This window comes from Tauraco erythrolophus, chromosome 18 (assembly GCF_009769465.1).
Source record: "Tauraco erythrolophus isolate bTauEry1 chromosome 18, bTauEry1.pri, whole genome shotgun sequence".
Classification (NCBI taxonomy): Eukaryota; Metazoa; Chordata; class Aves; order Musophagiformes; family Musophagidae; genus Tauraco; species Tauraco erythrolophus.
The window spans coordinates 7,690,751-7,712,639 of NC_141482.1; the positions used below are offsets into that span (position 1 = coordinate 7,690,751).

At 38.8% G+C, this 21,889-nt stretch overlaps 1 protein-coding gene across 2 annotated transcripts in view; it reads left to right on the forward strand.

Annotated features, from left to right (window-relative positions):
- The first annotated feature begins 5,490 nt into the window (after positions 1 to 5,490).
- Positions 5,491 to 21,889, forward strand: part of NCOA3 (nuclear receptor coactivator 3) — an 84,625-nt gene continuing 68,226 nt past the window's right edge. For both annotated transcript variants that reach the window (XM_086623192.1, XM_086623193.1), the window contains exon 1: positions 5,491 to 5,577. The gene's annotated coding sequence lies outside the window, so the exon portion shown is untranslated. The remainder of the gene's footprint in view (positions 5,578 to 21,889) is intronic.

Genomic DNA, 21,889 nt, shown 5'->3' on the forward strand with positions numbered 1-21,889 from the left:
TCCTTTTACACTGTTGAAATTAAAATTTGTTGGTTTGTTCCATGGTTAGAAAAACTGCCACATTCAGGGATTGTTCCCATGCATTAAGCACAATGTTTTATAGGGAAGGTATGAGACATAGGTCATCAACTGGGAATTCCCAAGCGCTTGACAATTTCTTTTGAATTGCAGCATTCAGAAACATTGCCAAAAATGTCTAATGTCTTTGAAATTACTTTTTTCTTTAACCAAATACTGAAACCAATTCCAAATTCCTCATGTCATAGCAAGATCTGAGGTCAATCCAGGTGTCTCATTATGAAGTCAATAAAACAAAATGCAGAGTAGAATTTTCATACAGAAGTGCTCAGCCAAATGAGACCTAATTAAAGCCAAGTCTAAGTCAAGGGTAACAAGTACTGCAAAGTCACCTGTGTGTCACGACGGACCTTCAAAAGTCTTAGAAACACAGGTCCCAAGTGCCATGAAACCGGAGAAAGCCTGAGCTTCCGTTCTAAGGTAAAGACTGCAGCATGTTAGGGTTGTGTTTACTGGGATTTGTTTTCTGGATTTTTGTTGTGATTGGTTGGTTGGGATCTTTTGTTTGTTTATTATTTAAATAGAGCTTTGTCAATTTTTTTTATGAACCAAGCTGATTGTATTTTTCACTTTTTTCCAATATTATGAATGTCACACAGAGTACCAATCAGATTAGACACTGATTTCTTCCTGCTTCAACCATGTAGCCTTTTCTGAAGGTGCATAAAATCTGTCAGGACAGATGTTGAGGCATGTTCCCTAGTGATGTAATATTGTAATGAATGATCCTATTAAGCTCTTTTTACATTTAAGATTTTAATTTATGTAAATCATAAGATTTTCAGAGCAATTGTATGTTGTATCTTGTCACAATCTAATTGTAAACTTAATTCGTATGTCAGAGGTCCTTTGCAAGTAGTCATGTGCACATCAAAATATAAAATACTACTGTGCATCTGCTTCATTGGGAAACCAAAGTTAGGTCCTCTTGCTTTTAACCTTCCTTTCCTCCTAGCGGGTAGGTAAGAGTTGTTCCATCTCCTGAACATTCTTTTGAAGATAAAAGGATGGGCATCTTTTAGGCGGTGCAGGAAAGTTTGTTACAAATCCGTATCTCTGGTTTTGAACCATGTAACAGGAATGAACATATTGTCTTGGTTTCAAAAGCCGAGTAATATGAAACTGGCTTCAGCTGATGCGTTTTACGTTCTTTTCTTACTGTAGTTTTGAGTTGGCCACGTGAGGTGGAATAGAGTGGAGGTTGTGTGGTGGCATAGTGATGTGGACAATAGTGTTGCTCTTGCCTGCTCCTGTTCAAGTCCACTGAAAACTGGAATCACTTGGAGTAGGTTCCAAAAACGCAGGATGTGGCCTGGCAGCTGGAGTTTTAAGCAAGTTCTGAAAAATACTAGAATTTCTAAATGCTTGGTCTTGTTGAATACTATGTAACTCTCTGTAAATAATTATATTAGTTTCATTATTTTGTTGATGAATGAATTGGGATGGAGAAGGCAGTTTCATTTGTAGTTGTTTCTTAATGTTAAAATGGGCTGCTGCATCTACTTAAATTGAAAGCACATATGTCCTGCCTTTCTTAAACCATACAGATGTTGACTTTTACCACAAAAAAAATTTCTAGTAGTTAAAGAAATGAGTAAAACAACACTGATATTGTAAACTATGAAACTTCAAATGCTTAGCTTTAAGCTTCAGCAGATGGAACTGAGCTTATGAATTTACTGACCCTGTGCAAGAGTGAAACGTATACAAAATAATGTTGGTGTAACATTTCTTTGTTACAATTATGCCCTAAAATTCTTATATACGATTACTCTTCCAGTGAAACCAGCAACGTACCACAGATTACATAAACTAATTTTCAGTTCCCCTTAAGATGTAATTTTGTTTTAGTTAATCGACTTGTCTGTCCTTTATCTGGTTAAACAATTAGTGTTGAAATGTGTTGGTTTTTAAAAATGCATTATGAAAAGTGAATTTGCATAAATATAATCATTGTATAAGCTAAAATGATTATTTAGTGAACGGCTGCTGAAAATATCATAAATTACTTTGCTGAAACACTACTGTTTGTTTTACATGTTTTGTTTTACAGTGTTTTATGTAAGGATTTGTTGGTTATTTAAGGTATAATCCATAATCCATAGCACAAGAGCCATGTTTTCATGTATATGTACGGTTCTGATTACTTACTTGATAAAATATTGCTAAAAAACTTTTTCCATTTTAAAAAAATAACAGTTATTCTCTAGCTAGGTGTTTCTGGTGCATCTCATTTTACTCTCTAATTTTTTAAATTTCCTTTGTTGCCATTAAATAACCTATTTTATGATTATGCTAAACCAGTTACTCTTGATAGTCTGGTCAGTCTAGGCAGATTAGCCACACAAACTGCATTGCTAGTCTAGGAGGAAGGTATGTATGTACTTTGGATTTTTTTTTTTTAAGTAAATAATCAAAATATGCTCCTGTTCTTCAACACTTTTATGCGTTTCCTATCAGTGGTGGTTTTCTTTGCTTATTCAATACCAGAACAACTTTTCTCTTCAGTTCCTGTGATGTCCATATGGTAATTTCAGGGTCTTTCGTACACAGATACTCTTGCCAACTCCAGTCAAGCAGTCTGCAATCAATCTGCTGCAAACGGTCAGTTACTGTACATAAAAAATATCAAAATAATACAGAAGTTAAAGCAAGTTAAAATTTTGCAGTCATCAAAAAGTGCCAATTCATTCCAGAAAACCTGGTGGTAATGTGATGAACCTTAGTTCTTGCTTATCCTGGTTAGATCAGGGAACCCAAAAATAAAATTTCTTTATGGATATTAAAAAAAAAAGTAATCCAATACCAAAGATTGGGGGGGTGGGGTGGGGGTGGTGTGTGTGGATTTTAGGTTTGAGGGAGCAGAAAGAGTTGTTTTCTTTTATGTTGTCTGTTTCTGATTTGGGAAGGGAAGAAGCGATGGAAAGCTACGTCTGTTGGAGTATTATTGGAAAATGTTATAGCCTGGAAATTATGTTGGTGTTGTTTTTTTCTTTTTTCGGGGATGTTGTTACTGTTTCCTTGCAAAACACTTAATTTATTTTTTTTTAAAATTAATCCTATCAATAGATGGAATGGAAAGAAATCTACGCTCGTGTAAAATGAGTACTTGTTGATCATAGTGGGGTTTTTTTCTGTCTCTGGGCAGAGAACAATTAAACGGGCTGAAGAAACAGGATGTTTCTCTTGCACTAATTGTCCAAACAGAAATTGTGGAAAATTTGAGGAGACAAATCAGTTATGTAGAGACATATCCACGTGGAAGCAAAAATGTTTTTTGGAGAAGTAGCATAGGTGCCTGGGTTATTGTCACAATAAAAATGGAAGGCAGTGTACAAAAAGTGAGCTGTGGGTCATGGTAGCCCGTCTGTGCGTCCAGTGGCCTTTTTTTTTTTTTTTTTGGCAGAAAAGGTGTTTGGATCAGATTGGATTTAATTAATATGTTACATAAATTCAGCTTACAGTCAAGTACGTCTCTTGTGTACATCTTTGGCCAAATTTTTAATACATTTAAGCTTCTAAAGACTGCTTTAAAAGGCATATGCACCAGCAGGTGGAGCAAATAGATAAAAATGTTAAATGTTACAGATCTACAGCTACATTTACTGTGATCATCTTTTTAAGACAAGTACAAAAATTTGGGGAGTCTTGTGAATTTTTGTAGAGCATCACAGATCAATGAAAAATGAAAACACTTTACCACTGTATCCTTCATTATATAAAGTCAGAGCTAACTTTGGAGTTTTCTGTTTAAAATTGCTGTAACAGAAACCAAAGGTTAGAAAGGAAAAAAGGATACATGATATTTCTGTTCTGTTGACACCTGAAGTTCTGTATCAGTCTAGAGTCTAAGCTGTCATAGGTGCAATGTAAGTATAATTCAAAGACCTTGTGGTCTAAATGGAAGAAATATAAATAACGTGCAGTTTGCCCAAATGAAAAAAACAAACAACCCAGAATGTAACTAAACTCCCTTTTTACCACTGCCTCTCATTAACCTATTCCTCCCTGCATACCTCCGTTGTTGTTGCCCTGATAAATGCTCTGTTATAATTCGTAGTGCAAGAAGAGAACAAGCTGCAGAAAAAGATTATCTGGAATGGAAGAAGTGGAATCATTAAACAGCAGACCTCACGCTTTCAGGAAATGCAACCAGACCCCATCCCTCTTAAGGTACCCTAACAACATGAACTCTTTTTTGTTGTGATAACACAATAGGCATTCTGTCTCTACCAGTTGGTTAAATCTGAGTTCCTGAGTACAGACAGGCACTTATAATTGGTAAGTTTGTGTGTAATACAACTGCAAGGTAAAATCTAAGGTGGAGCTTTTTTCCTGGACTTGACATGTTGGAATTTCTTTTCTCTCTGGATTTTTTTTTCTTTGTAATGCTTGTTTCAGAGGCAGCTGGAGGCTCGTATTGTACCAGTAACTTGGTCATAGCTGCTGAACGCTAATTTGAAGTATTTTGTTATTTGGAAATTACTGGAAGGTGTACTTAATGGCTTTACTTGTCTGTCCATCTCGATAATTGTGGCTGTGGCCCTGTAATGAGCTCTGTGTGAATAGCTTGGCAGGACTTGAGTCCATGCGTTTTCATTATTTCACGCTTCATAAATTTTCAAAATAAAAAGAGCATTTTTATCTGGCTGCTTTACGAGTACCTAAATCTGAGGTTCTCCACACACCCTGTTCTAGCCAGCAAAGTTTTAAATACTTGTTCTCAAAAAGTTGATGGAAATAGTACGTATGCCAGCGGACTGTGGCATAGGAAGGTTATATTCCGAGTCCCCAGTTCTTCATGTCCTTGCCTTGCTTTTTTACAGCTGGCTTTCAAACTAACAACAGCAGGTCACTTGCCATCTTTGACACGTACCTGAAGTAGAGTGTAACTGATGCTATTTATGTTCTTTTTAACTTTTATTCCAACCTGCTTGCATTTTATCGAACATTCACTTCAATAGACTGTTTTTTTCCTTATTGAAATGGAAAAAACGGTGCTTGGTGTAGCAACCGCTCCACAAACATCATTTATCTGCAACTTTCCCCTCAGTGTCGAGCTTGAGTGGTGTGTGCAGGGCTGGTACCTCCCCATATTTCGATTAAAACTGACGAAATAATGAAATTAAATACTTTATGAAATACTGCACTGCTTTGACTCCACGGACCGCTCACAGCTGCAGCGCTTGAGCCCGGGCACGGCCCGGTCCGCTCCCGTCCCAGCGGCCCCTGCGGCCGTCCCGGGGCATCTCGGGACTCGTAGTACCGGCTGCGCACCGGTGCTGCGCCGAGCGCAGCACCGCTGCGCAGCTGGTACTACGAGTCCCGAGATGCCCCGCGCGGGGCCGTACTACAGCTCCCGCAATGCCTCGCGCCGCCCGGCGGCTCCGCTCGGGAAGGCTGGTTCCTATTTAAATCTGGGCAGCGAGGAAAATGGCGGCGAGAGGCTGAGTGTGGGGGGGAGACGGAGACGTAGCTGAGCTTTGGCTCCTTTCCCAGGTGAGTGGGGTTTGGAGGGAGGGAGGGAGTAGCCAGTGGAGGGAGGAGAGTTCCAGTTCTCGTTCCCCTGCTCCTGGCGCTGGGGTGGGACCGGGATGCGGAGGGCGGGCTGCCCCTCGCCGGGGAAAGGAGCAGCTCGGGGCTGGCCCTGAGGGGCGGCTCTCCTCTTCTCTCCTTCGCGCCCCCCTCCCCGGCATGGACGTGCCTGCCTGAGAGGAGGAGGAGGAGGAGGAAGGGGAGCGCAGACGGGCTGTGCGCGAGGAGCGATCCCAAGGCTGGGGATGAGGGGATTCCCAGGGCAGCGTGTAAATGCCTTTGCCTCTTGCGAACCCGTGTAACTTCGGCGCTAAGAGTAGTTAGAAGGGGGCATTCCCGAGGCGGCGGCGGGGAGCGGCGTGTCGAGCCGAAGGCTCCCCGTGTCGCCGTGCCGTGGATGTCTAAGTAGGGTGAGTTTGGGTGGAGGTTCCTCTTGTAACGGTGAGAGGCTGGGGTTCGCCATGGATTTGTGTCTGGAATCGTCTGACCCTCTGTTTCTCAGCCGGAGTAGAGAGGGTGTGCGGGTGAAATACCTGGGCTGGAATGGCCCCATCTGCCATTCTTCGGGGCTTATCTGGTGCTGAGGCGGTTCCAGAGACCTCCTTATCTGCATCCTGCTCCTGATCAGCCTGTAGCCTCGGTAAGTTTCAGAGATGACTTCTCTGTCTCTAGCATTAAGGAAGGAGATGAGAAATACTGTGAATAGAAGATCAATTTCCGTGCCTCATCCGTTTCTGCCTCATAGCTGCAATGAAACTGCTTTTGAGGGATGGAGATGAGAATTATTTTTTTTTCTCTCCTGAGGTCACATACCACTGTAGATGTTAGTGATTCTGGGGTATAAATGGGGTGAATATGGATGGGGATGCTGATGAAGTTGACATAATTCCCAGAGTCCTCTTTGTTTGGTTCTAAAGTTGGTTCTGTTTGTGGTTTCTGCTCCCACTCTCAGGCACAGTCAGGTTTTCTTTTAAAAGAGAAGCTTCCCACTTTGTCCACTCATCCAGTGAACACAGTTTTAGATCAGCCTCTTTTGTATAGGCAGTATGTCCTTCCTTTTTAAACTGATCAGAAAAAAAAAAGTAATCTGATTCTGCCTTTAAATATTTTATCTAAAAGAATCCAACATATTTTCTGTTAACTATCTGGAATTAAAAGACAAAACTGAAGCAAATCTGGAAGTGAGAGAGACAGTAATGTCTAGCTATATATTATCTACAATATGGTTAAAATGGACACTTAAAATAAGCTAAACATTCGATCATCACTATTGTAAAAATAAATATTTTCTTGTGAAATATTTCCAACTTATAAGGAGCTGTTACACATGAGACAAAGATGTGTGTGTTCTAAATATAAATACAAGGTAGCTTCTTAGTAACAAATAGCATCTGAGTGAAAGCCCCAGCATAAGAGCATGGGTTTAGAGGAAACAGACGAAATTGCAGGTTGCTGCTTTTTTTTTTGGTGGTGATTTTTGATTTTGTGTGGTTTGGTTTTTTCTTTTAACTAGTCGATTCATGATAACATATAGTAATTGTATTTACTGTTAGCAGTTGTTGTAATGGGCTGTTTAACTGACTGTTCAGAATTTCATTAAACTCTGTTACTACTACTGTGTTTTTTTTTTTTCTTTCATTAATACCAATGGATTTGCTGCTGTGATATGAAGCTAGAGGATGAGGGATAGGGGAAGTGATAGCAAACAGAATAAATCCAGTATTCAGCCTCACTTTGAGTACCTTTCCTGATGACCGTGTGCTGTTTCCAGTCTGCTTTTACTTGGCATACAAGTTGTGGTTTTTTTTTTTTGTAGTGGTGTGTTTGTTGTGGTGTTTTTTTTTTTATTTTATTTTTTTGTTCTTCATTTGAAACCCATTTCATCCTGGTTTTGGATTTATTAACTTGGAAGTTTGCATTGTTTGCTTATTAATATTTTGCATAGTATCACTGAGACTAATGTATAGTTGAGACAAAATGCAGAGTAGGAAAGAGAAGGAAATCTGTTTTACAATAGAACGTTGTCTTGTCTTTTGGTCGTGAGCTTTTCATTAATAATGACGAGAAATCACAGTCAAAACCTTCAAGATTGATTTCTGTGTTACAGTTGCATAGAAGAGAGTATTTTTTTAATTTTTTTTTTTTTTTTAAGAACCCTGAGAAAGAAAGGGTGTCTTGGTTATATTTGTCTGCAAAATCAAGCCATTGGTAGCATGTAAAATGATATTGGACACTACGGTCTGACACTGGAGGTTGCTTCAACTCCTGCATTTAAATGAGCCTCCCTTGAAGAGGTGGTCTTGAATGACTGTAGGATATGGATATTCTGCATTATGTTCGTGGAAGCTTTTTGATTATAAGTATTTCTAAATGTCTTAAATATTCTTCTGACTTGTTTTTATACTAAAAAATGGAGGTGAGGGGGAGAGGAGGAATAGTAATCTTTATGCCAAGGATATGAGAGGGTGGTGAAGAATACCTAAACCTGAATGCTGGGGCAGCATGCCTGTGTGCTTTTTTCCTCTGGCTGTATCTATTGATGCTTCTAAACGTAGCGTATTAGGGAAGAGGCAATTGTGAAAGAATTTAACTGCTACTGATTTAAATCTACTATGGAATATATTTCCACTCTGATTTTATATGCTGCATTTAGTTAAGAGAAGGTACATCAAATCCTTTTTACCCCATGAAAATGGGAGGTATACTTCAGATGGACCCTATTACTTTAATAATACTTTTAATTTAATTGGTGACTTTTAGTTGACAGTTATCAATAAGCTGATTTTCTTTGAAGTGGAACAAAATTAACCTGCCTTCAAACTCAATCTCATGAGGGATTTTTAATCTTTTGTGTGCAGTATGTGGAATTATTGTTGGTGAGGTTTTATGCTTTTGGATATAGACACACATTTTTCTTTTATGTTGTCTAGAGCCAGCCTTGTTTCTGACACTGTACAGAGAAAAAGGCAGTTGCTTAAGACAACACCTGCTTAAACGAGAGGGAGAAGAGGGCAAGGGGGCCACCATTGTTTTACTGTTCTTTTTGCTTATACCCTGGAAAGTCAGGCTTGTTACTGCTGATAAGCTTAAGATACAGTGTGACGGCTTTTGCAGTGTACTAGAAGAGTGGAGGTGATAAGATGAGCTCTACAGGTATCTGTCCACCTTTAGGTATCCCCCTGACTTGGTGTGCACTGTGTGTGTGTGGTGGTTGGGGTTTCTTGCTTTTACTTGGTTTTGATCATGTTGCCCTCTGCCCTTGTCACCTTCACTGTTAAATGTGAGCCTGTTCAGGTCAGGTGCAGTTAAACTGTTTGTCAAACCTTCCTTGTTAGGTTATGGATCATTGCCCTATTGGAAATCTTATTTTAAAGACTTTCTTACTGTCAAGTTAAGGGTTGGTTTTTTTTTTGTTTTGTTTTTTTTAAGATTACAAACATAGATAGTGTCATGACTTGAAGTGTAAAACCATCATAACTGTATTTCATGGATGAGACTGTTCTAGAAATCTGAAAACACTGTGAAAGTTCTCCAGAAAATGTAATTGTTAGGTTAGGGCAAGGAATTTTTCATCAAAGTTGTTACACCTGTGGCTAAACTACAGAGCAGCTTTGCCCTGATTTATCAGATGCACCTGAAATTGGGGGAGGAGTGAGAAGGCAGCTGCAGAACAACGTAACTGTTCTGCTGCTAGCCATAATGACTAGCACCTGCATTAGCCTTGGCTGACTGAGATTTTGTCACAAAGCCTAAACCCTTTATGCTTTCCACACCTCCATGTATGTCAAGGTGTATCAGAGCCATGGAATGAGATAATCCAGTATCACAGCTGTACCCACAAGGCCTTTTAGAGGCACGTTTTCAAGGTAGGTTTGTATATATAGTTGCATAGAATATTCTGTATGTGACTTCTGAGTTCTGAAGGTTTTTTTCTTCCTTCTATTCTCTGCTGTATGGAAGTAAGAAAATGAGTTGTCTGCTTTTTCAGAGGCAACACCAAAACAGGTTGCATGTCTAAAAATATTGTCAATATAATGTGTTTCTCTTGGGTGGTTATAGCCTAATACATCCCCCTGCCCCTCTTGACAGTGGTAGGAAGGAAACTGAGTGGAACAGGGCAGAAAGAAAAGGCAAAAGTACCTTTTTATCTTGCTGGTCTCAGAGCTGTAAGGCTATTTAAGGTATGGATGAAACTTGCTCTTTGGGCTTTGTTTTGTTTGGCTACAATCTCCACAGGGCTACATGTATGCTTTTTCATGTAGACTTCTAGGTAAGGTGGAATAGAAGGAGATACACTGTCTTTTCTGATGCCAATAGCTTTCTCTCAGCAAACACTAATGGTAAAAATGAAATTTTCTGGAGTATTTTATCATTAGGCCATACAAACAAATTTTCGAATGACACTACAAATATCAGAGAATTAAGAATGTGTTCCCTTCAACAAATACAGTTAGTTCTTAAATTGTTTCTAATGGAAATCCTTTCTAATGTCTTCTTCAACTTGGGTTTTACTATAGTTAAAAATACATGCAGAAGAGCAGTTAGTGAATGTGGGAAAGGGAACAAAAAATGATTCTTAGGGAAATCACCCAGACTAGAAAAAAGCAAGCCAAAATCTGTTGTCTAAAGACTATTTGCCAGTTTTCTTTGGGGAAGAAAACTAGCAGATTAGATGTTTGCCTCCCACTTTCAGTGTGCCTGTGTAGAATAAAGCAGATCAGCCTGTGTGTTCGAAACAATTGTGGAAGACTTTCTTGAAAGCTTACCCATTTCATTTAATGCTAAGCATTTCTTCAATGCAACAGAACTGTAGTGCAGTACCTTATTTTTTTTGTAAGGCAACTGTAGCAAAACTGTTAATTCATGTACTACACTCTTTCCAAGTGTCTTAGAACACCCGTTTATCTTTGTAGTGGATCACAAGCTAGAGAAGAATTCAGTGTCACCGTGCCGTGCCTAAGGAAGCATCTCTCTTTTTACTGAACCAACTTGGAGGTATAGTTGTGATGACATCATGTGATGCTATATTAAATTAATGCTTTCTTGGAGGTGAGAGGAGATCACCTTTATATGACCATAGATGTGCTAAATGTCCTTCCTTCTTTGTACTCGTTAACAGGTCATTTTGAACTTTAAAGGAAAACTGTCTCTTTATTCCAGATCATATAGTATGCTTTTTTAAACAATTTAAATAGTATCAAATACTTGTTGTCCTCATCTAATGAAGAGGGAGTGTAAGAGCTTTAAGGCAAAGGGTCTGTCATAATGCTTAACGTGAAACTTTTTATTAGTGGCTTTTCTTCACAATGAAAGCTTTATGTTAAATATGTTGGCTGTATCATAACTTTAACTCGGTGCTTTCAGGTAATGCATTAAAGTACAAACTGTGCTGTCCCTTCTAGGCTTTCATAATATTAAATCATGCAAAACCAAGTCCTTCAGGGGGAACTGGTGGAGGTTTAAAAAATAAATAAAACACACCCAATTCTTGATTTTTTTTTTTTAAAGCAATATGGAGGTTTTAAACCTTTTGTCTCTCTAGAATCCTAAACTTTCCTAACTATTGTGACAAACTTGAAAATTAGAGTGTATGTGTGTGTATATATATATTTTTTAAAGCTATAACTTGCTGATAATGTTCCCACTCTACCAGATGGTGCAATATTGAAATCTGTTAGCAATAGGCTGCATGGTAAATTCAAGCAGACCTGTTTCTTATCCCATGCTTTTCTAAACTGCGCGAAGTGAGTAGGTAAAAAATACATATACTTGTTCCACAAGGACAATGCAAAGCTGGCTCACTAGCACCAGCCACTGCAAAACTACTGCTGTAGTTCTTTTATGTGCTGTTTTGGAGGCTCATCTTTTTAATAAAGACTTAAAAGAACAAGAACGTAATCTTGGGAAGAAACGTGAAAAATAGTTGAAGTGTTTAGAGTGTTTCACTGTGCCAAAGGAATGACTAAGCAATGGAAGCTTACAGTAGTGATGTACCTTTTTTTTTTCCATTTTACTCGTCTGAAAGCCTCTGAATTTTTCTTTTTCTAAGTCTTAAGCAGATCTGTTACTGCTCTGAGCTCCAGCTAGAGCACAAGATATGAAGTGTTGTAGCATAAGACTAAGCAGCTATTTCTACTTTACATTGGCAAATGAGTAGTAAACTGAGTGCTATTTTGCTATTTACTTTATATGTAAATGAGTAAAATGTTCTCACAAGATTTTAAAAGGTAAAAAATCTGTGGTATATAGATGAGCCGCTTTCTTGACTTCCGTAAGCAATAGTTCACTTTTTTCTTTTAGACTCCTTATTTTTCTTTTCAAAGGACTCTCTCAAATATTGCTGTAGGTCTAGAAAGGAAGCTTTCTAGACTGCACGTTTAACGTTTTGTTGTTAGTCCCATTGGCCAAATATTGATGAGCTGAGTCACGGATGGATAGATAGGTAATGTTATGAAGTCAAATCCAAGTGCTGATTCAGCATGAAACATTTGGTTATAAAATCACTTATGAACAGACTTGCTCAAAGTACATCGGTCAGCTGCTGGTGAACTCTTATGTGAATGATCTTGGAAATCAGATGTCTTTCAAATGCTTTCTTAGTTAGCATGAATCTGAGGACATGATTCTTCCGGGAAGTCTCTGATAAAATGCAGCTAGAAGCTATTGCACATGCACACCTAAGAAGAGAGAATGCAACAATTTGGCTGTGTTGCTCTGCATACTTTATTTTCTCTATGGTTACCTTATGTCTAATAACAGCATGCCCTGCCTCACTGAAACATTCCGGAGTGATAGAACAGGTAATGGAGTGAGGAGTGGGCTTGGGTGGCTTTTGCTGCTGTATCTCTTAATGGAAGGATTAAGCAGAAGGCAGAGATAAACAATTTACTTCCCCCTACTTCCCCCCCCCCCCCCAAAAAAAAAAAAAGTGGAACACACGTTCTTTACTCGGGTATTTTGAGGAAACTTTATTGTTCAGAACAGCCAATCAGGAGGACTGTTTGGCATTCTTTCTGCACCAGTCTGAAGAACTAAAACCTAAACCAAAGGCATTCCCCTGGTTTTGCCTTGTGCATTCCAACTGCAATTCTGACACCTCACTGATTGCCCCATGGAGTGTATTAACATCTTAATGTCGCCAGTTTTGTCAAATACCCGAGTCCTGTTTTCATCCCATTCTCTGGAGGCTGGTGAGTCCCAGGAAAAGGGAAACCTCTGTGCTGCATGCTTTTTGCTGCTATGTGAGTGTGAGCGGGTAGCAGCTAAAGTAGTCTACTTGGACAAACTTTTTGTAAAACTTTTTAGACAACTGTTGAGTGTGCACACATATGCATGTGTGTGCATGCTCAGTCAGTATGTGGAAGCGCTGTATTGTTTCTTGGAAGCTTATGGAAGAAGTAGTAAAGGTTCAAAGAGTTAATTTCTTCCTCTTATTCACAACAATGACTTTAAAGTGGTTATCCATTCTCAGCAGCTTACCTCTTAAGGAGATGATTTAAAACAAAAAATTTGCAACTTCTTTTTTTGTCAGTGACTCGGATGGACTTTGCAGACCTCTTCCCCTGTAATAGCATTTTTCTCTATAAAGGCTGGACTAAAGAGATTAGATGGAAATAGGGAATTATGACTTGTGTTGCACCTCCTTTTGTGCTTTGTCCATCTTTGCTGCTGCAATGAACTAAAGCAGACAGCAGCATCTTTTGTTTTAGTACTCTCTTGGTTTTGTCTTCTGTGAAAGCCTTTTTGATGTTCAGAGTGGAGATTTCTGGCTCAATGGACAGACCTCAGCATATGGCCTACTAGAGGACCACACTTTAGGTAATGCTGTTAGATGTGCATGGATTTTTAATTGTTTTATCCAGTACTTATAAAATACCATTTGCTTGGCTCAGTTATTACTGTGAAGTGCTATAAGAGAGAATTCTTATTCTCTCTTATAAGAAGAAGAATTCTATATAAGGAGAATTAAGAATGATTTTTTTTTTTTTAAAAAAAAACAACTTGCTCTAAGTCTGAAAAGAAAAACATTTGTGCTGGCTGGAGTAGTTTTTTAAGACTTTGTATTACATCTGTTGGTTTTCTGTTGAAGCTCCTAATCTTTTGGTGATGCATGTTCATAGCTCATACACAAGAGTTGTAGAGGTGAGGTGTAGAAGCAGTGCTAGCAAACTTGCCAGACTTGTATTGGCTGTTAGAGAGATGGTAAGAAGGTAGTAGGGATGACGAATGGGATCCAGTGAGATGTAAAATGAGTGGAGATTTGAGGGGGAAAAAAAGGGTTCAGAGGAGGCCACAAAGATGATCCGAGGGCTGGAACACCTCTCCTGTGAAGACAGGCTGAGAGAGTTGGGGCTGTTCAGCCTGGAGAAGAGAAGGCACCGGGGTGATATTATAGCAGCTTTCCAGTACCTAAAGGGGGCCTACAGGAAAGCTGGAGAGGGACTTTTTACAAGGATGTGTAGTGATAAGGGGCAATGGCTTTAAACTGAAAGAGGGTGGATTTAGATTAGATCTAAGGAAGAAATTCTTCACTCTGAAGGTGGTGAAGCACTGGCACAAGTTGCTCAGAGAAGCTGTGGATGCCCCATCTCTGGAGGTGTTCAAGGCCAGGCTGGATGAGGCTTTGAGCAACCCGATCTAGGGAAAGATGTCCCTGCCCATGGCAGGAGGATTGGAACTTGATGATCTTTAAGGTCCCTTCCAACCCAACCCATTCTATGATTCTCTGAAATTCAAGGAGAACCATCATTTAATAGTGACAAGATAGCTTGCATTGCCATCCACTGTATTTTCTGTTTAAATGTACAGCTACAAGGTAGCTTTATCCTGAACTGCTTCATCTTCTCTTACCCATCTGCCTGTAGCTGGACCTCAAATGACCTCTGTCAAGAGATTAATATGATGATATTTCAGAGTGGCCAAGCAAAGCTTTTGGTATATGAGCAAAGCTTTTTCCTTCTCCCTCCACCCCCATCTTAGCACCACTTTATGTTGATGAAACTTTTGCTTAAAGATTCCATTTAGGCAGAAGTGTAAGGTTGTTTGATCTGTACATTTGAGAAAGCTTTTTAAAAATCTTTTAAAGCAGTGGAAACTTTCAGGTCTGAAAAAAAAAAAAAAGATTTGAATTTCTGGTCTAATAACTGCTTTGCAAGAAGAGAGAAATATGAAAAGGAACCGCAGACATTCTGGATGTCAGCCTGTGAAATTTTCCACTATTTCCTTTAATAACATGCAGGCAGGCTTATATTGCTGGAATTTCAGTTAGAAGTCTCATTCTCACTGAAACTTCAAGCTACTTGGTGAGCAAATGCTCCCTGAAAATGCAATGTCAAGGAAAAAAGTTCTCGCTTGTAAGAGCACGCATAAACCACTCCCATGCTGGATATCAACTATTGATTATATCAATCTTGCCTTCAAGTTCTTGTTTCACAGTTTGTGTAAACTGTTGCTATTACTAGATGATCCCTGCCAGATGACAATCCGTCTTTTCGTGCTTCCAATGGTAATTCTGGACTAATATTTTTAATAAGGAGTGTATGTTGCTAAACTAGAAATCTTAATTCTCATATCTTTTGATGTAATAAAGGAACAAAGACATTAGGAAACGTATCCTGTTCTAATCATATTCTTTTGTAAAACAGTTAACTTTAAAACCTGTGTAATGGTTATTTATAAGACTATTGTAGCTTCAGATACATTAGTGAAAATCAAACTGAAATGATCTACAGGTTCAACCTCATTTGTCTACCTTGAAGCTCTTTTCTGTGTAAGTTCTTCTTGTTTACCAAAAGGCTCCTTGACCTTTCTCCAAGATCTAGAGGACTCTGTGCTTTGAATGTGCCTTGTCTTTCTGTCACTACAGATATTCATTGTTGACTTATGCTCTTTTGGGTTGGGGCCTAAAGAATCCTTTATGTAATGGGTTGAGGTTTTTTGCTTAAATGCTGAGGTGGGAGCTAAGCTGGTATATTGTGCAGAAAGCAAGCAACATCACAACAAACAGATCTCTTTCCAGTATTAACTGAAAATATAAAACCTTTTGAATGTATTCCTGTGGAATGCTCTCTTTCCAGGGCAGTGTGGTACACTTACATAGCTGCTCAAACCAAGTCAGGGCTATTGTGCTTGCTTTCTGTTACCTCATCACCCCTTGCAGTCAGCGTACAGATTTAACTCAAAATTGTCCATTGTCTCCCTCCCACCAACAAAACTATCGAACACCAAAACCAAACAAAAGCACCCGGACAACTTCTGGCTGTCAGCTTACCCCTAGTTGCACAAACACCAGCACTGGTGCAAGGGAATGGGTGGGGTTGGCCTAGAGCAGGCACAGTCTATCAAAATTTAAGCTGGTTGGAGTTCCTGTTCAGACACTGTTCCTGAAAAAAATGCGCTATAGAAGAGAGACGCAAGTGGTATCTGGGTGTAGGAGAAATTCAGCACCCTTTGTCTACCCTGGGGTAATTAGAAAGAGTTGGTGGAGCTACTAATTATGTATTATTACTCATAGTTGCTTACCTGTTGTATCTGCATTGGAAAACTAACTTCCCTGTAGTCAATAGGGATCAAGTAGACACATTGAGTGCTGTTCTGAAAACTGATGTTGAGAAACCTGCAAACATTTAATACGTGTTTTTTACTAGTGTAGCACCTACATATTGCTGAGCAGAATAAGATACTGAAAGGAGTAAGTACTGCAATAATTCTGTTCCAGGATGGAATTAATCTATCAAAAGGATCACTTCTTTAGAGAGTCAGAAGATCAGCAACCCCATGCTGTTGGGTCTAGAGTGGAAGGATTTTTAAGAGGACTGAGAACAGTAAAGATCTTTAATAGCTGGAGATATTTGTTTCTAAATGAACTTGCAGAGTAGATTGATGTACTTGGCAGCATTTATGAATCAGTACTTAATAATCTGTAGTGGAACTCTCACTTAAGTTCTAGCTTTTGCTTCTACAAAATCAAGGTTAAACTTTTTTTTTCCTGAATATTTTTTTGTTTTTAATGGAGACAAAACCAAAAAGGCAGGGGAGGACAGTACAGAAAGTTTTGTGTGCAGCTATGACTTCTTTTATACCAAGAGTGCCTTTCATGTCCAGGTCTAGATTGTTTCCAAAGCTAACCTGTTTAGCTAGGCCAAAATAAAAAAGTGCCTGCAAAGCTGAAGACAAATTATTGTACTCTGATAAAAGTGTGTTTAGTGTAGGAAGGTATTGCTAAATAGAAACATATTCAATGCTTATGTGAACACTTGTTCAAAAGGAATCTGTCAATGCCTGTACCCAGATTGATAGAACACAGGTCAGTTTAGAATGTAGACATCTTACCTGCAACTTCACAGAAGTGATGAAAGTGGGAAGACTGGCACATAACAGTAATTGACAGGATCATCAATATGAAATAGTACTTTTTTGAGCCAAAGTAGTGTTTCCAGACCTCCAAAAGCAACACAGCTGAACCCTCTTGGTTGGTAATTGCACTATAACACACAGTTGCCAAAATAATTGACTTTTTTTTTTTTATTTGGGGCCCTGTTGAATATCAGCTTAGTATTGTCTGGGAACTTTTTTCCGTTTTCTGTCTGCATTTAGGTTACAGTTGTGGATGCAGGAACTCCTTTGCAAGGTTTCAGGGCAGGTACTTAACTGACTGAATTAACTATTGACCTGAATCTTTAGATTGGAATGTTCAAAAGCCTATTTTAAAGTGTATGACTTCACTTCTAACAGGAATTAACTCTTAGCTGACACACAGATTCCACTGGGATGGAGATTCAGCAAATGTTTTCCTTTATGATAAGGGCAAACAGACAAAGTGAGCTGACTTTATCAGAGGCAGAGCAGTCTTAACTCTTGTTTCTAATTAGAATACACAAATGTTTTACCTATAATAGAATCTCTTGAATATCAGCAAACTATGAAACTTACCTGATCGGCCTTTTCTGCTGGTTCGAGTTTAAGAAAAAGATGGGTCTTGAAACTGCAGGTTGCCTGACTGCTAGGTTGTTGTTAAGTAACTGTCTTAATCAGTCCTTCATCTTTAAACAGAAATGGTTCTACTGAACATTTCTCTTAACTAGCACGCTTCAATTTTAGTTGTTTCATTTTTATTGATGTTTCAGTAATGATTCACCTTTTTCTTCCTTTTCTGGAGCTCACAAGAACTAGTAACATGCTATGTAGAAAAAAACCCTTTGGGGCAATGCTATTCATTAGTGCCAAGTTGGTTTTCAAACCAACTGATGAGGTTGCACAGGTGTGACTGAGAACATTCTGGCATGCAAAAATAATCCATTGTGCTCCCATTTTGCATTAAGTTTGACGCAGCAGGGTTCCATAAAGTTTATTTGTATTAGAGTGTCTGAGAAAAGACAACAAACTTTAAGAAAGTTAGTTATGTGCTATTGCAAGGTTGCTTCAGTAGACTCATTTCCTGGACCAAAGACTGCTCTCTGGGTTATCACACCGAGTAGCTTCAACTTTCAGTAGTGCATTATTTTAAGGTGCTTTAATAATTCTTGCACTGTGTGGACTTAGAGCCTTAGTCACTTGTATTCATACAGAGCATCCACTGTCTACCATAGCTCAAGAGGTTTTTGAAATAATTCTAAAAAAAGCCCTAGTGACTTCCTCCTTTAAATATTGAGACACTAATACAGGATAGATGTAGTTATTATGGATCTGTGGCACCAGATTGGTGGTGTCAGCTGAGGATGTACCACATTTGTGGTGGTGTTACTATGGCAACTGCCTTCTAAGAGCTGTCTCAAGGTCACTCATCAGTTGTAGCCTGGAGTGCTTGCTGCTTAAGCAAAATATCTACACCAAACAATTCAGGAAATGATCGTTCTGCTTTGAGAAAGCAACAATAAGGATGCAAAGCAGTATTTTATTTTTGGGCTGAGGGAAAGGAGATTATCTTTAATTACTCTGTTTATTCATCTGTCAGATATTTGAAGACTCTTAGAATCATTAAGGAGCAGATTTTAGTTGAAATGTAAATCATAAGTAATCTTGTATCAGTGATGTGAAAATTGTCTTATTTAAAAGCAAAACAAAACAAAAAATAGAACCTGTAGAAGCTGAAGAACTTGAATAGATATTAGTGACCAAGCCTGAAGTTTGTGGTGCAAAACTGACTGCCTACACTGGTGAAAATTTAGACAAGATGGTGAAAACTTATGCTGAGTTGAGAGTTCAGAGATCCTTATACTTAAGGGCGTCTTTTACGAGACATCCAGATGCATTCTCACATCTAAGTCCTTGTGGATACAGTTAGAGAAGGTCAAATACACTCAGCAGCATTTTCAGTCTAATGCACAGTGGTTCAGAGATGAGGCTCGAGAAGGGGCTGGTCATGAAGTTGATCTTATGTCTGAGGTTACAAGAGATTCTGTTATACTACATGCATAAAATTGAATGCACTAGACTAAAGCTAGGTTAGAATGACGAAGTGCTGTTTCCTTGGTTTGGATAGCTACCTGACTAGTAAAAAGCTACCGGGTTTTATGTGGCTTTTTGTTTGTTCGGTTTTCCTGGTTGGATTTAAACTTGCTTTTCTTCTTGCATCATTTCATCAACTAAAATAGTAGTATGATAGCAACAAAAGCAGGCATTAGATTCAGCAGTTGATATTATGGCTGACTGCATCTCAAACCTCTTTCTCAAAGTGGTAAGCTTTTGTTTTGAGAACTTAATGTATTCAGACAGCAATTTAATCCTTCCTTCTGCTTTTTAGGTTGAGCAGACCATGTTTTTTCTAGCTTCCTCTCAAAACCATGTATTAGCTAGTCTCCCCCACACCTGTTGTTTTTAACTTCTGATTAGTTTGTAGGTTTGGGGAATACTGTTATTTCCCAAGTGCATGACTTTTATATCTTGTACTAAGAAATGCTTTACAGAGCTGTCCCCAGAATAACTTCTGTTAACATCTCTGGAGCTGTGGGTGAGGAGTCACTTCCTATAGCATGATCTAGACTTGGTGCCATTCTCTAGAACTGACTTTGGAGAGATCTGTTTTTAAAAAAACACAACCAAGATGTAAGTCTTGTGTTCAAGACCTTTAAGAATTGGGATTGGTTGGAATTTTTATACAAGTAGGTTCAATAGTACTTGTCCACAGAATCCAAGGAGTTCCATCCTTGGAGTGCTACTAGTACTACACAGAAATGATAGGTGAGCTGGTACTTCTATTTCTAGATTATCAGGATATATGTAAATTTAAGGAGGGAAGGAAAACATAAGAGCTAAGGATATAGTGTTAGTAATTCAATCTCCTTCCACCCTCAGTAAAAGAAGCCTAGAGAGTGGAAAAAAGTTGTATATTCAAACTGTTGGTAAAAGGGGTTAAAAATCTCTACCTTGTTAAGGTTGTTTTGTAAGAGGCATTCATGTTAAGGGTCTGTAGCTTTTTCTCCAAAGTAAGCAGTCTGGTCAAATTTTAACACACATTATGGCATGAAAATACTAGTGTATCCACTGTAGTGTGAGGCCATAGCAAGAGAAGAAAAATTTTCATCTGTGCCACAGAACAGAGATTTCCAGGGCAGGATATGCAAGTTGTTTCCACATGATACGAAGTAGTGACATACACAAGTACTTCCTCCTCTACAAAATAAACAGTCTTACACAGGCAACAATGAAATCACATACGGGGGAGTATTTACTGAGAGAGAATTTGAGCCACGAGGCTGGTGTCTGCATCACTAATTGCTAGGGAAGTGCTTATGGTCTGAGGTAGGAGCTTACCACCCCAGAGCTGTCAGTGCAATGCCCTACCTGGGCCACTACAGGATGGCTATCTTGTTGCACTGGTCCGTGAGCCTATGCTGAGCTCCATCATAGGTTTATCCAGACTGTAAACTAAATTCTTGTGGAATGCCATATCTTGGCTGCACTGCTGATAAAAGGTAACTTCAAAGCTACCTAAGGCATATTCATGCAAATTTTGTTAAAAGAAACCATTGTAGAGCAAACATCACTATCTGCTAAGACAAAAATCAGATTTGTGTTTCAATTTATGTGAGCTCAAGAGGATTTTCGGAAAGTGAACAGGCTAGACTTGTGGGTCAGCCTTATACCTGTGTTTTTCATGGTATTTTATGGTATATTATTCCTGTTTAAGAACTGTCCAAGAGTTAATAAGAGAAATGGTCTGATCTTCCACAGCTGTTACAGATTTCTTGAGGACGCAGCCAGCTGATATCTTTTAACAAAGCAGGTGAGCTAAGATCCTAGACAGTGGCCATGTTTTATTCCAAGTATATGTATTGACTATAGCCAAAATAGACTCAAGTTTAGCTACACTAATTGCCTCAGCCTTTAAAAGTTTTTTCTTTGCAGTAGCAAGGCTGTTTCAACTTTCTAATGTAATATTTTGAACAAAAGGCTGGATACTTTCCTGTAGTCATGCTCATTCCCCTGAAAATTTCTTCTGTTATGAAGCCTTGCTATTTAGTAATTCCAATCCAGTCTAGACTTGTTTTTTCTGGAATAGTAAGGAACTTGCAAATCTTCCAGGCTTTTCTTCCTCCCCAAATAAAGTTAGCAAGGCACTTCATCACAGATTGATTCAGTTAGAAAAGATTTTAATGTACTGTTATTGTTAAAAACAACAAAAAACCTACCCTGCCAACAAAAAAAAAACACCTGTGCATGAAATGGAAACTCTTCTAGAGTTACACTGGCTCCATAGCATCAACAGTGGAAAAAAATAAGTAACTAACAGCTCTGGAGAGACTTTAGCTACATCAGTTGAAAGAAGGATACAGCTAGGGCTAGTGCTTAGTCTAAAACAAAACCCCACCCACAAAACACCACAAAGGAATACAGCTGGAAAGTGGCTTGTTCTAACTTGCCCAGTACATTAAGGTAGCGTTTTTAGCATATTCATGCTAAATTAAAAGGCCCCACCCCCGAACTGGGGATTTCAGAAATGGATGACTTTTCCCTGTATGCTTGCGTAGGAAGTCCTCACACATTTCAGTGTTACTCTCAAGAACCTAAGCGGGGCATGGAGCGCAATTAAGCAATTGCTTAAGCTCTTAATACAGGATTGACCACCGTCAGTTAGTTTATAGCTGGTATTTCATAGCTGGAGGAATTTGCATTAAGATTTATTACATAAAACAACATTGTAAACACGTTTTGCAGAACAGATGAAGCAGCTTTAGTATTTAAGCTTTATTAACTCTTATAAAAGAGGCTACACCAAGTAGACTTGGCCAAAATGTCTAGTTTTCCAGAAAAATTGTACTCACTGGCACTTTCTTTG